Raw genomic sequence first — 13,585 nt, forward strand, 5'->3', positions numbered from 1 at the left:
ACCTGTTCAGCCTCTCCCTATAACTCAGACCGTCCGTGCCTGGCAACATCCTTATAGATCTTTCCTGAACCCTTTGAAGTTTTACAACATTCTTCCAAAAGGAGGGAGACCAGAATTGCACACAGTATTCCAAAATCACCTAACCAACCTATCCAACCAACAGCCACAACATAACCTCCCAACTCCTATACTCAATGTCTGACCAAAAGAAAAGCATACAAAACACCTTCTTCACTATCCTATCTACCTGCAACTCCACATTCAGGGAACTATGAGCCTGAACTCTTTGTTCAGCAACAACTGTCCAGGACCTTGCCATTAAGTGTATAAGTCCTGCTCTAATTTGCCTTTCCAAAATGTAGCACCTCACATTTATCTAAATAAAACTCCATCTGCCACTCCTCAACACATTGGCCCATCTGATCAAGATCCCGTTGTACTTTGAGGTAACTTTCTTCACTGTCCACTACACCCCCTATTTTGGTGCAATAGAGTCAGAGAGATGTACAGCATGGAAACAGACCCTTCGGTCCAACCCGTCTATGCTAACCAGCTATCCCAACCTAATCTAGTCCCAGCACCCGCCCCATATCCCTCTAAGGCATTCCTAATGATATACCCATCCAGATGCCTTCTAAATAATGCAATGGAACCAGCCTCCACCATTTCCTCTGGCAGCTCTGGCAACATCTTTGTCAATCTTTTCTGAACCCTTTCAAGTTTCACAACATCCTTCCGAAAGGAAGGAGACCAGAATTGCACGCAATATTCCAAAAGCGGCCTAAACAATGTCCTGTACAGCTGCAACATGACCTCCCAGCTCCTGTACTCAATACTCTGACCAATAAAGGAAAGCATACCAAACACCTTCTTCACTACCTGCGACTCTACTTTCAAGGAGCTATGAACCTACACTCCAAGGTCTCTCTTGTTCAACAATATTCCCCAGGACTTTACCATGAAGTGTATAAGTCCTGCTAAGATTTGCTTTCCCAAAACGCGGCACCTCATATTCATCTAAACTGCCACTCCTCAGCCCATTGGCCCATCTGATCAAGATCCTGTTGTAATCCGACATCTGCAAACTTATTAACTATATCTCCTACGTTCACGTCCATTTACTAATGCATTCCTGCGAAGCTATGCAATGGTAAAGGTTGGTCATATGAAACAGCAGAAATAGTCTTGGAAAATATTAATGGAGTGAAACAAAGCCATGAGATAGTCTTTACTTCTTCCAAGGTTGCCCCCATTCATATTCAATCAGTTCTTACAATCCTGTCTGACTCGAACTGTAACTTTACAATGACAATCGCGTTCTATGCCAAGTAGGATCACAAATGAAACGCTACTGTTTTCCTGTAACTTTCTCCTTTGATAAACTGCTCAAACCCATCAACCATTGTCAAAGTGGCCTCAGTATATCCAACACTGTCTTGAGTCCATTACTGTGGTCTCTAGGACATATGCATGGAGTTTTCACTTTAGGCATGTTTACCACTTGACATCTTTCCTTTACAGTAGCACCTCTTCAATTCTAAACTCTTTGACAAAAGCCTTAACCAACGCTTGTAACATTGCTTTCCTTGAATTGAAGCTGGAATTCAGAGTCAGCTGCTGGGCTTTATTTTAGCTTGGAGCATATACAACCTTATCGGGAGAATGCTCATCACCTTCTTGTCACTTTTAACCTGGTCCAATAGATGTGTCACAATCATGATAATCATGGATCAACTTTATTTTAATTCACTCATGGAACATGAGAGCCACTGGCTGAGACAACTTTTTATCGGCAGTCCTGAGTTGCCCTTGCGATGTTGGGCTGCTTATTGAACTGCTGCAGTCCATTTGCTGAAGTTAGACCATAAATTCCAGGGCTCATTGATGCCAGACTCAGAAAAACATGGCGTTAATGTCAAGCGAAGTCTCGCTAACCTCAACTCTGCGAGTAAGCCCCTTTACCAGAGGTCAGGAGCTGAGTGGCCTACAAAGTGGGTGGTCAGTGAGCAACTATTGCTCAGAATCTGCTGCTTCATAACACGGTTGGTGACAAAGTCAATCCGTTTACTGACTTTTGAGAGTTTAATCATGAAGTGGTAACTAGCGGGCTTGGGTTTCTCTGAAAATATGTCGACAGGATGTGTCTGGACAAAGTTCCACATTATCGGAAAGAGGCAAATGTGCAACTATCCTGGATGGGCTTGGCATGGGTGGGCCAATATCAAAAGTAAAGGCTTTAAGCAGTAACGTTCGAATATTTTTGGGGGACAGAAACTTGGAATTACCATGGCAGATACAGCATGTGACAAATCCCAGTTCACCATTGGTTACATATGTCATTAAAGTAGGTTACAGAAGTAAAAGCGAAATGCACTTACGAATTCATCCTTGTTCTATGTCTTGCAATACCCTAACCCAGGAAAGATTTGTCTCAGAAGTCAATTTGGCAAGTTTACTTTGCAGAGTCTGGTTACAATGTTCCATGAACCCTGCAGCATGTGGGCGATAAGCACGCTGAAGTTGGCGGCAGATGCCAAACTGAGAGCATAATTCCTCATTGATGCCGCCAATAAAATGAGGACCATTGTCAGAAGGCAGGCAAAAGGGAATCCCAAAGTGGGGAATAATCTCCTTAAGTAAGATATTTACAACAGTTTTGGCAGTAGCGTTAGAATTGGGGTAAACGTCAACCCATCTAGCAATGACCAAAACATACTTATAGTGTTGACACTTCTGTAACTCAATGACAGTAAGTTGGAGGGTTTGGAAGGGCCCTTTAGGGAGGGGTGTCTGCCCCATTGGGCAAGGCACACCTTTGCCCGGGTTGTGATCTTGGCAGGTGAGGCATCGAGCACTGGCATGTTGGGCCATCTGCTGGAGGCAAGGGTGCCACCAGGTGGTCAAAAGGAGATCAGATGTCGAGCGAGCACCACAGTGTGTAGTATTGTTGAGGCAATCAAGTACCCATCAAGCAAGAGCATCAGACGTACACATCTGTCCAGCCGGAGTGGTCTACAGTTTAGTAATAGGATTACAATAACAGCCGGCTTTGGACCATAAAATGCCTTTCAGAAGGTAACAACATCTTTAATGGTTGGCATTAGTTTGTCTGAGGTCGACCCACTTTTGTCAGATCTTTCAGTCTGGCTCATCATTTTAGGCACAATCATAAAACGGTCAAGAGAGGCTTCTTTTGCAACCTCCCCAGCAGCACGGTTACCAATGTCAGTAGAGGATTAGCCAGTAGTATGGGCAGCACATTTGATAACAGAAACTTGTTTTGGAAGCAGGAGTGTGGTTAAAAGATCTGACACAAGCTGGCAGTGGGAAATGGGAGTACCAGATGATATCAAAAATCCTCTGTTTCCCCAGAGTTGTCCAAAATCATGCACAATCCAAAAAGCGTATCGGGAGTCAGTGTAAATGTTAACACAAAGATCCGTCCCGAGGACCCAGGCATGGAAGAGGGCAAAAAGCTCAGCTTGTTGGGCAGAAAAGGGAGTCTCAAAAGCGGCAGACTCCAGGACAGAGCCATGGTCATCAACTATCACGGAGTCTGACCTGTATGGTCAGTAGAAGAACTACCATCAGTCAACATATTGATATCGGGGTCTGAGATAGGGGCGTCAGAGAGATCTGGATGAATTTGGATATCCTCATTGGTGAGGAAAATACAATCCTGACCAGGAGCAGATAATGGTGAAGAGGGAATGTGCAAGGAAATTGGCAGGATTAATGGTGGTGCAGTAATTAAAGGTCAGTTGGGGATTGTTGAGGAGGTAAATTGCATATTGGTTTTGGCAAGCAGCAGTGAAATGTTGAGTTTGCAATTGTCTCAACAGGGTGGCTACAGCATGAGAACTGTGGATGACCATGTCCTTCCGTAGTGTGAAATTTTCTGTGGACTGCAAATTAAGATAAATAGCGGTTAGGATTTGAGTGCAACGGGATGACCTAAGGCGACAGAGTCAAGTTTAGTGGAAAAATAGGCAACTGGGCATTGTTGATGTCCATGTAGTTGAGTGAGAACTGAGGAGGCACAATCATCTAGAATAGTGCAGTACAGATGGAAAGGTAAGTCATAGAGTGGTCTTCCCAAAGCGGGAGCTTGTGACAAGGCTTGCTTAAGTTCATTGGAGGCTTGCTTTGTCTCTGAGCAGATATCGAAGGTACTTTCATGGGAGGTAAATGGGGTCAACATCTTAATGAGGAGAGCTGCATTGGGGATCCATTGTCAGCAGAAGTTGACCATGCCCAGCCACTGGCGTACTTGTTTTGCGGTTGCTGGGACTGGGAAGTTGACAATAGGAGTGATGCGGCTCTGTTCAAGAGAGCGTGAGTCAGCTGACAGGGTGAAGCCTAGAAACTTTACCTGATGTTGTGCAATGGAAACCTTCTTTGGAGAGACTACATAGCTCAGGCATTTCAGATAGTTGAGGAGGGGGATGACATCAGAGCAGTTGGATTCTTCATCCAGACTGGCAACAAGGAGGTTGTCTACATATTGGATCAACGTAGACCTGCCTGCAAGGGTTAGAGACCGCAATTGTTTTGTAAGGCTTGAGAGAAGAGGGTTAGAGAGTGTATGAAGCCTTGAGGTAGTCAAATCCACGTCAGTTGCTGTCCATTAAAGGTAAAGGTGAATAGGTACTGACTGTCTTCATGAAGAGGCAGAGCAGAAAAGACATGTTGCAGGTCAACAACAGCGAAAAATGTAGCATCTGGTAGTACCAAGGCTAGAATATGGGCATGAAGAGGCTGCACAATGGCGTTGATAGCTTTTAGATCTTGAACCAGTCTATACTGATCTAGCTTGCCAGGTTTTGGGACAGCCATAGTTAGAGTGTTACAGGGTGATTGGCAATGGACCAGAATGCCTTGATGGAGAAAGTCATCAATTAGAGCAGTAAGGCTCGGTATTGCTTGTCGTTTCAGTGGGTACTGGCGGATGGATGGTAGAATAACATTTGGTTTGAGGGTAATCTGAATGGTTTAGCAATCCGTGAGTCCAACATTAGAGGATGTTTCGGCCCATACATCAGGGTGGACTAAATCAAGGATGTCTCGACTTTCATAGTGCCGAAGGGTGGCATTGTGAGAGGGAGGAGTTGCAGAGTTGGGGATAGTCATCCCTCCTTGAAATGTTTGCAACTGATAGCGTTGTGGGTCAGCCCTGGTGACTACACGGTGGACCAAAATGCCCAGGTCCCTAGCATGATGAGGTGGATTAATCTTTCAAGTGATGTAAGGGGTTATGTTATCCACTTGTTTCCACAGGCAACAGGGTACTTGAATGAAATCTGCTTCACCCTCTGCGCCGGTGACCCAAGCCAAGATCTGTATAATCCATTCAGTATCAATCTGGTCTCTAAAGAAGTCTTCAAAGGATTTGTCTTGGCCTGTCTGATCTTAAGCGAGGTTGATGAGATATCCAGACCCTTGGGGGTCAAGGTCAAGTGACCACCATTGGGGTTTAGTAGACACATACAGTTGGCGTTCAATTGAGCTAGAGTCAAGTTTGACACCATCAGAGGAGCAGTCGAGTTTAACTTGGAAGGTACACAGCATGTCTCGTCCCTTTAGATTTGCAGGATAATGTGGTAGTGATCACAAAGCGGTGGTCCAGGAAAGAGCCTTGGAAATAGACAGGAACTGGATCAGAAAGTGAATATTTGTAGGTTTCTTCTTGAAAACCAGATAATGTCTTTGTCTCCTTAGAGATTGAATGGTTTATGTCGGATGTCACAGAAGACATTCTGTGTCAATCAGAAAAGGATACCATCTGTTGTCAACTTTAAGTAAGACTGTGGGTTCCTGCTTGGAAGACACAGACCATAAGGGAAAGTTACCTAGTCATTGAGAAAAGGGTTGTTTTGTGAAAAATTAGTGATTCATCCTCTGCCTCTTGCTTGTGGCGGTGAGTGATTACTATTAGAGAGTTTCCCCCAGTTGTCATCGGGATCCTGAGGGTAATTTCCATGTACTTCCTTGGTTCCTCCCTTTTTGTCCCTTTTGGGCAGTTCGATGCCCAATAAAGAGGGTGGCCACTAAATAAAGCAGCCTCAGTTTGAGCAATCACGAGCCCAGTGATATGGGTTGCCCCAATTAAAACAGCCCTGAGGGAGCTGCCTGAGACAGGCCCCTTGGCCATGCCCATGACTGTGGCCTTGGATGGGAGCAGGGTCACCACTGTATTGAGACGTCTCCTCCTGGACAATAAATTCTGACTTTGTCTTCGCTCTGATGTTTCCACAAAGTTTTAACAGAACGATGGAGTTGACTAGGACTAGTGTCGACCCAGTCCAGGTTGTTTGTCTTGACTGCTGTGGTGACAGAGGGCGGCAAACAGTTTAATAACATGGAGATATACTGAGCATTGACAACATGGAAATTCCAAGCCCGATCCCAAGAATAGGACTCATAGCATTCTCGGAAGCTTTCAAGGAAATCTTCAGCAGACTCCTTACCTTTAGAGCGAAGTTCGAGGATACAGGTAAGGTCAATAGATTTTGCCAGTATGGCGGATGCAGCAGCAAGGATATCATCTTGTCACTGCTGATCCTGAGCTACAGCATTGGAGAGGACAGCAAAATCATCATTATAACCAAATATGTTCAGTGAAACGGACATATTCAGTACGGGTAAGGACTTGTTCAAGAAGGGCCCAAAGGTCCTGGATAGTGCCATCATAAACTGTATTTGTGGTGTTTCGGAAATCGACAAACTGTTGAGGAGCCTTGTGGCGGTCTGGTACATTACTGAGAGTGGACATCATTTCATGGGGCTTCCAGGGACAGTAGACACGGATAGTGGCGTTTTGACCGGGTGCACCAACCCTTGGGTTCGGCAGTTCTGTCATAGGGAACATGCCTGATGCAGGTATTTTATCCCCCGAGTCCTCAGAAGAGGAACTCAAAAGGGTTTCTGATCGTTGAATGAGTTGTTTGTTCAAAGATTGGCGAGAGCTTCATTTCTGTGGACTTTGAGTGTTCCAAACAACAGGGTTCACAAACTGGGGAGGGGGAGCGGTGGGCGGCAGGGGAACAGGCGTGGCTATGGAAGCAGCATATGTCTGAGGTTAAGTTGCAGCTGCTGAGCTAACAAGAATCTGAGGAATGGGAGAAAGAGCGGTGTTAACGGGGATAAATCCAGGCGGGAAAAATACAAGGGTCAGCAGCAGGGGAACAAGGGGAATTTGAGAGTTAGGTGGAACAGCAGTTTGATATGCAGGAGGTTGGACAGTCTGTGGGGAAAGGGGTAGGGCAGGGGGCATTTGGGGCTCTGGACTTGCCAATCTGGCAGGGGCTGGAATAATAATGGGGCGCATTAAGATTCACTTATGAGTTAGGTGGGGGTGGGGAGACGGCCGTGCAAGGCGCAGATAGGAACACCAATCATCTCAATCTGAATTTTCATTGTCTCCTGCACCCAAACTAAAACCAACCATCGAACTGCACACTCCTTTTCGTTTACCAGTCACCGATGACTTTTCCTTTTGTTTCTGTAGGTGTTTAACTCGAGCACATTCATTTTTGAGGACCTCAGTAGATTTCACGGTGCCATCATTAGTTAATTCAGTTCCCAAATTGGTGGCAGTATCCTGCCATGAGCACAAAAACTGTGATTCTTTGTGGCTTTCATCGCAGAATTGCCGCCACAGTCCGATCAATTCTTTTATTTCAGAGCCTAGGTTTCGTTGCCAAATCAATATCTGGGCTGACTTAACCAACTGAATAAGGTAAAAACAATGACTGCAGATGCTGGAAACCAGATTCTGGATTAGTGGTCAACTGAATAGACTGAGGGCCACCTAGTGGCCACTGCTCATCACCCAATGTCTTGTTTAAGGTGCCAGAAAGTTTCCACAGGCTTTCAGGTTTCTCCGGATACTTCCCACACAGTTTTACCAATGATGAAGACGGATCTTCCATCTTGTCTATATTATTGCCCATCTTAAACACCCTTCCTTTTATGGTCCCGACTCAAAACCTTTACTGTTTAACAGCCCATCAACACACAACAATCTACCGACTTCCGCGAACCCTTCCTAACTTTCCAAAACCCTCGATAGTCTCGTTATTATGTATTGTGATACTTCTGTATTTCATATTTCACAGAACAATTTAGGAATCAATTTAGACAGCGCCAATCTGACTGAATCAGAATTCCCGACTCTGTGTTCAGGTCCCCGACCTGTTAGTGGAAGTCCCCAACTTCCTTGAGGTCCCCGACTTCTTTTTAGGGTCCCCGACCCTATTTACAGGTCCCCAACCTGTTAGTGGAAGTCCCTGACTTGCTGGGGTCCCCAACCCCTGAGATCCCGACCTGTTTGTTTTGTGAATTCTTACAAGACCGATCGTCTTCGGGCTGGACTGAGACGATAGACAGCGAGGGGTCGAGTCAATCACTACTTGAATGAGAGGAAAACCAAACAAATATGAAATACTCATGTCAGGCTGGCCGATTCCTCAATAGTCAATAGTGGAGGACTCAAGGCTCTTACATCGGTGTCCACAATCCGTCCGTACCAAATCTGAGTCACTGCACCAGACGAAGATCTCAACCCACAGGAGGGGTTCCACGATTGGTCAATAAACACTAGCAACTCGGTCTGGTTCTGGAAGATTTCACACTTTAATTATCATGGCCGGGCACAGATTGTCCAGCAACACTGAGGTCAAACACTTCTGTGTCCGTAGGAGAAACTGCAAACATGGCTTAAGACAGACATTTTTAAATCTTTTTTGAAAAGAAGCACAGCCATAGTTACAGAGCAAATTCAGACAATTACCAAGCAAATTTAATAAAATGGCATTATTGACAGCAACTTAGCCAAATGATATTTCCTGGGAACCAACCTTGCTTCACATATCCAAGCACCCCTACCTTGGGAAATTATTCTTGCACCTGCACTTGCAAGATCAGTTAGGATGGCGAGTAATGTCTTGTCTAGTCTAGTTATTTCTATGCTGTAAAGGGAGCATTGTCTGCTAAACAAAATAATGCACTTAACTGGGGTAAAATGGGATAAAACATCAGCTTACCTACCCTCGTAGAAATAAATACCATGTATATCCCCATGAGATTCTATATATGCCAAAATAACAAAGCATGATATTGGCCAATGATCTCATGAAAGAATATAATGTTCTAATCGATTGTGCAAAAAGGAAATTGATTTGTCCCAGACAGGACGGTCGGAAGACTGAGATTGGGAAACGTATAAGTCACCTTGAAACTGTTAAAGTGGCTACAGCCACCAGTAGGGACTGGAACCTTGAAAAGGGGGGATTCGGAGCCATCTGCCCCTCCGTCCCCGGAGCATGGGCAGGAACAAAGTTAGTTACAGGTCTAGTTAACATCGACCCGATAAGGGTTCCCAGACAGGATCATAAGCCCCACCGGCAATACCCAATAAAACCCGAAGCAGAACAAGCAATTGTGGCAATAGTGAAATAGGGAATCCTGAAAGAAACCGCAATTACAACTAATTCCCCAACGTGGCCAGTAATAAAGCCTGATGGGAGCTACAGGCTCACCATTGATTATACAGGACTAAATAAGGTCACCCCCAAATTGCACACCATTGTAGCGGATCCCTCTACCATTTTAAACGCTTGGCCCCCGAACTCTAGATTTTTACTGTTTTAGACATGGCCAATGGGTTCTGGTCTATTCTGATACACCCTGAGTCCTAGAACAAATTCGCTTTTACACTAAGGGACAGGCAGTACACGTGGACTCACCTGTCACAAGAGTTCCACAACAGCCCCACTATTTTTCACAGGGTGACGAGCGACATTCTGAAGAGAATAGATTTACCTGAGGGTCGCACTGCCCTTCAATATGTAGATGATATCCTAATTGCCTCAGATTCCAAGTTAGGACACCAGGAAGCTTAACGGCGAGTATTGTAGGGATTAGCAACTGCAGAGTTAAAAGTTAGCCCCACAAAGGCACAGATTAGCAAAACACAAGTCTTATATCTGGGACACCTTATATCTCAGGGATTCAAAGAAATGCCGAACGACGGCAGGAAGGCAATCCAACAGATGCCACGACCTACCATTGTCAGGGGGGTCAGAAAGGTCATGGAGTATTCAACTACAGTCAGAGCTTTATACCCGAGTTCGCAAAATTGGCTGAACCGATCCAGAGATTAATTAAAGAAGGCAAGCCCGCCTTGGAACCTGTAACCTGGGGGCCAGAACAGGAGGAGTCATACAGTCAGCTTAAAACTCGACTCATATCGGCTGCCGGGCTAGGGCCGGCAGATCCCAGCAAGGATTTTCACATCCACTGTAGTAACGAGGGAGGAATTTTACTCCACAGTGGTCACCCAAGACCACAAAAGTCATGAAGACTGTATGCCAATTACTCAGCATTAGAAAAAAATTCCACATCTCCTATCACCCCCAGGGCTCAGGGATGGTAGGGAGAATGAATACAAAGCTGAAAAATGCTTTAGCAAAGGTTATGCAAGCCTCATGCAGGACATGGGCTGAGGTGCTGCCAACCGTACCAATGAGATTAAGAGCCACCATGAATCAGGCAACCGGGCTAACACCATCTGAATTAATGACCGGGCGAGCAATGCAATTGCCAGAGACAATAATCCCAGGTGGCACTTAAAGACAAAATTTGGCACTATGTGATAGAATTAAGCGCCTAATTGAAAGGGAGTTGGAAATCTGTAATTGACAAGCAGGACAAAAAGGACAGGGCAGAGGAACTTGAAGTCTTCCCCTGAGATCCCAGCAGCAGGAAGCCGCATCCTGGTGCGAGCACTGCCTGACAAACCAGGCCTTGCCCCGAAATGGAATGGGCCATACGAGGTGGTATTAAATGGGGACACCTGTGCCTGCCGAGACATTAAAGGAAAAGGCACATGGAGGCACTGGACCATGCTAAAACTGTTTAAAGACTCCTGTGGCCAAACTAATGTCATTGACCATTCCCCAGGTGCAAGCAGCAAAGGTGGACAAGACAGTCATCCCAGGGAGAGTACAGAAAACGCGACAGAACAAATCACACAGGAGCACGACTGCACCTCCTGACAAAGACAAAGACTTTTTACTGATAACTTTATCTTTAACTACAAGATGTATATGTTTATATGTATTTCATTGCATTTAAGTGTCGCGACTGTCGGGAGCATGTCAGGATCTGTAATGTCGCCTGACCATCTCCGGCAATAGTACCTCGAAAGCTCTGGAAGCAATTAAAACAGAGCTGGCTGAACTCAGACTCTACACACAGCAGACACATTACGTGGTGGGTTATCAATTAGCACAGCAAGGGGGGGTTTGCACAATTATTGGTGACAATTGTATTATCCATGTTATTGATGCCTTTTATAATATTTCAGAAGCCATCAAAAATATCCGAGACCAGCTGGACAGTTTTCAACAGGGAACCACACTTACAGACAGCTGGCGAAATTCGTTGGGATGTAAATCTTGTGGACCCTATTAGGCACACGGGATAGTTCTCCTCATTGCACTCATACTGGTGTTCTGTGTGGGCCTCAGGTTTTTAAAGCTCTGCAGCACAATGCTACTGAGAAGAACTGTGCCAGCAGCGAGTGTCACCACAGAAGAGACCCCAACGAAATTGGCACTCCATGACACCCGTTGGGAGGAGGAGCTTCTAGAGATGACCTACCTCTACATGTAAATTGGGTGGTGTGCAGGAGATCTCCAAAGTCACCTGCTTGACCAAAAAGGGGGGAATGAAATGGGAGATGGCATGGGGCAAGGTGACATTTGGGCACACAGACACAAAAGGTGGCCACTGAGCCATAAGTTCACCAACTTGACGCATGAGATGGTCGCCTGATCACAACATGGAGAGAAACAGCACAGCGGATACAGACACTGCCTGAGGCCATCAGCCTGCCAGCACAACCCAATTGATTAGTTTAAGGTGGGTGGGTGAGAGAATACACGTGCGGAACAACATTGCTCGTCAAAGTGTCTGAGTCCAGCCAGCACCTCTTATAGAAATGCTAACAACTTAATACAGACTCAATACACAATGTTAATGTCCAGGGCTGCTGTAATTGTCCTTCTCAGGAAGAGCGATTAGCGCCCATTACTACAGCAATGGATTTCCGTGCAGTCATTGAAACAGACAATGTCTACCCTGAAACTGATAATGACTGTATTGAAACTATCAATGATTCTGTAATGATTACTATCAACAAACCATGTACAAAGACAATAATCTCATCACTGACCTATTGTGTCACAAGATGTCTGAAAATTTCTCAACATGTTCTCCGGGTCGAGAGAAGATTTGCAGCTGACCTCTGTGCTGTTGGTATTTTTCTCTCCCTGAAGCACCAGTGTTTGTTTGTACAATAAACTCTGTCATTGAACCCGACTCTGACTCCGAGACTGGTGATTTCCTCCACAAGACTTTGAATTCCACCCTTGGTGGAATTGCTGCAAAGAGTTCACAGTTTGCATGCTGACAGAGTAAATTTAACCCCGGACGCCTGGTTTGAGCAAGAGCTGCTGGGAAACGCTAAGTGTCATTGTAAAAGTGGGAGATGTCATTTGCAGCTTCTCGAGCCTGCTGACAAGGTTGAAGTCTAACATGGTGATGTGCTTCAGGTCAACGCCTTCCTCTCCAGACTGTAAATGGTTGGCACCTTCCAACTGCACGTCGGGCACAATTATGTCAAGGCTGTGAAGCACAGCCGAGATGGTAATATGGTGGGGAGAAGGATGGTTTGGAAGACTCTGCAGGTTTGACAGCGGTTTTTCTGCTGTGAAGTCAATCTCGCACTGGTTGCTATCTCTTGAAAGTAGGCTGCAGAAACAAAAGCGAAATGCACTTGCGAATTTATCCTTGTTCTATGTCTTGCATGGCCACTGCTTTTGGTTTCATCGCTGCGACGTGGCCTGATTGAGAACACCAGAACCAATAGTGAGACAAAGTAATGGATGAAATGGCGCCAGCCATGGTCTTTTCATAAGGAGAAGCTGAACTCAGAAAAGTACGTCAAGCTTGTAATTTGATTGGACTGGATGAGAAGAACAGTAACGAGTCGAAAGAAGATGTTGCCCGAAGTGTTGTGGGCTAGGCCAGACGACTCAAAACATTCTTAAGTAGGCCACCCAGACCATAACTTTGCAGTTTGTGTCGGTAAGTGCAGAGTGAAAATTTCCCCAAGTTAGCTGGGTTGACTACCTGGTTTTAAATCAACTAGGTAAAAACAATGACTGCAGATGCTGGAAACCAGATTCTGGATTAGTGGTGCTGGAAGAGCACAGCAATTCAGGCAGCAGGAATTGCAAAACCTGCACCCTTACCTCCTTCCTCACCTCCATCCAAGGCCCTAAAGGAGCCTTCCACATCCATCAAAGGTTTACCTGCACATCCACCAATATCATTTATTGTATCCGTTGATCCCGATGCGGTCTCCTCTACATTGGGGAGACTGGACGCCTCCTAGCAGAGCGCTTTAGGGAACATCTCCGGGACACCCGCACCAATCAACCACACCGCCCTGTGGCCCAACATTTTAACTCCCCCTCCCATTCTGCCGAGGACATAGAGGTCCTGGGCCTCCTTCACC

The sequence above is a fragment of the Chiloscyllium plagiosum genome, chromosome 1 (assembly GCF_004010195.1).
Source record: "Chiloscyllium plagiosum isolate BGI_BamShark_2017 chromosome 1, ASM401019v2, whole genome shotgun sequence".
Taxonomy (NCBI): domain Eukaryota; kingdom Metazoa; phylum Chordata; class Chondrichthyes; order Orectolobiformes; family Hemiscylliidae; genus Chiloscyllium; species Chiloscyllium plagiosum.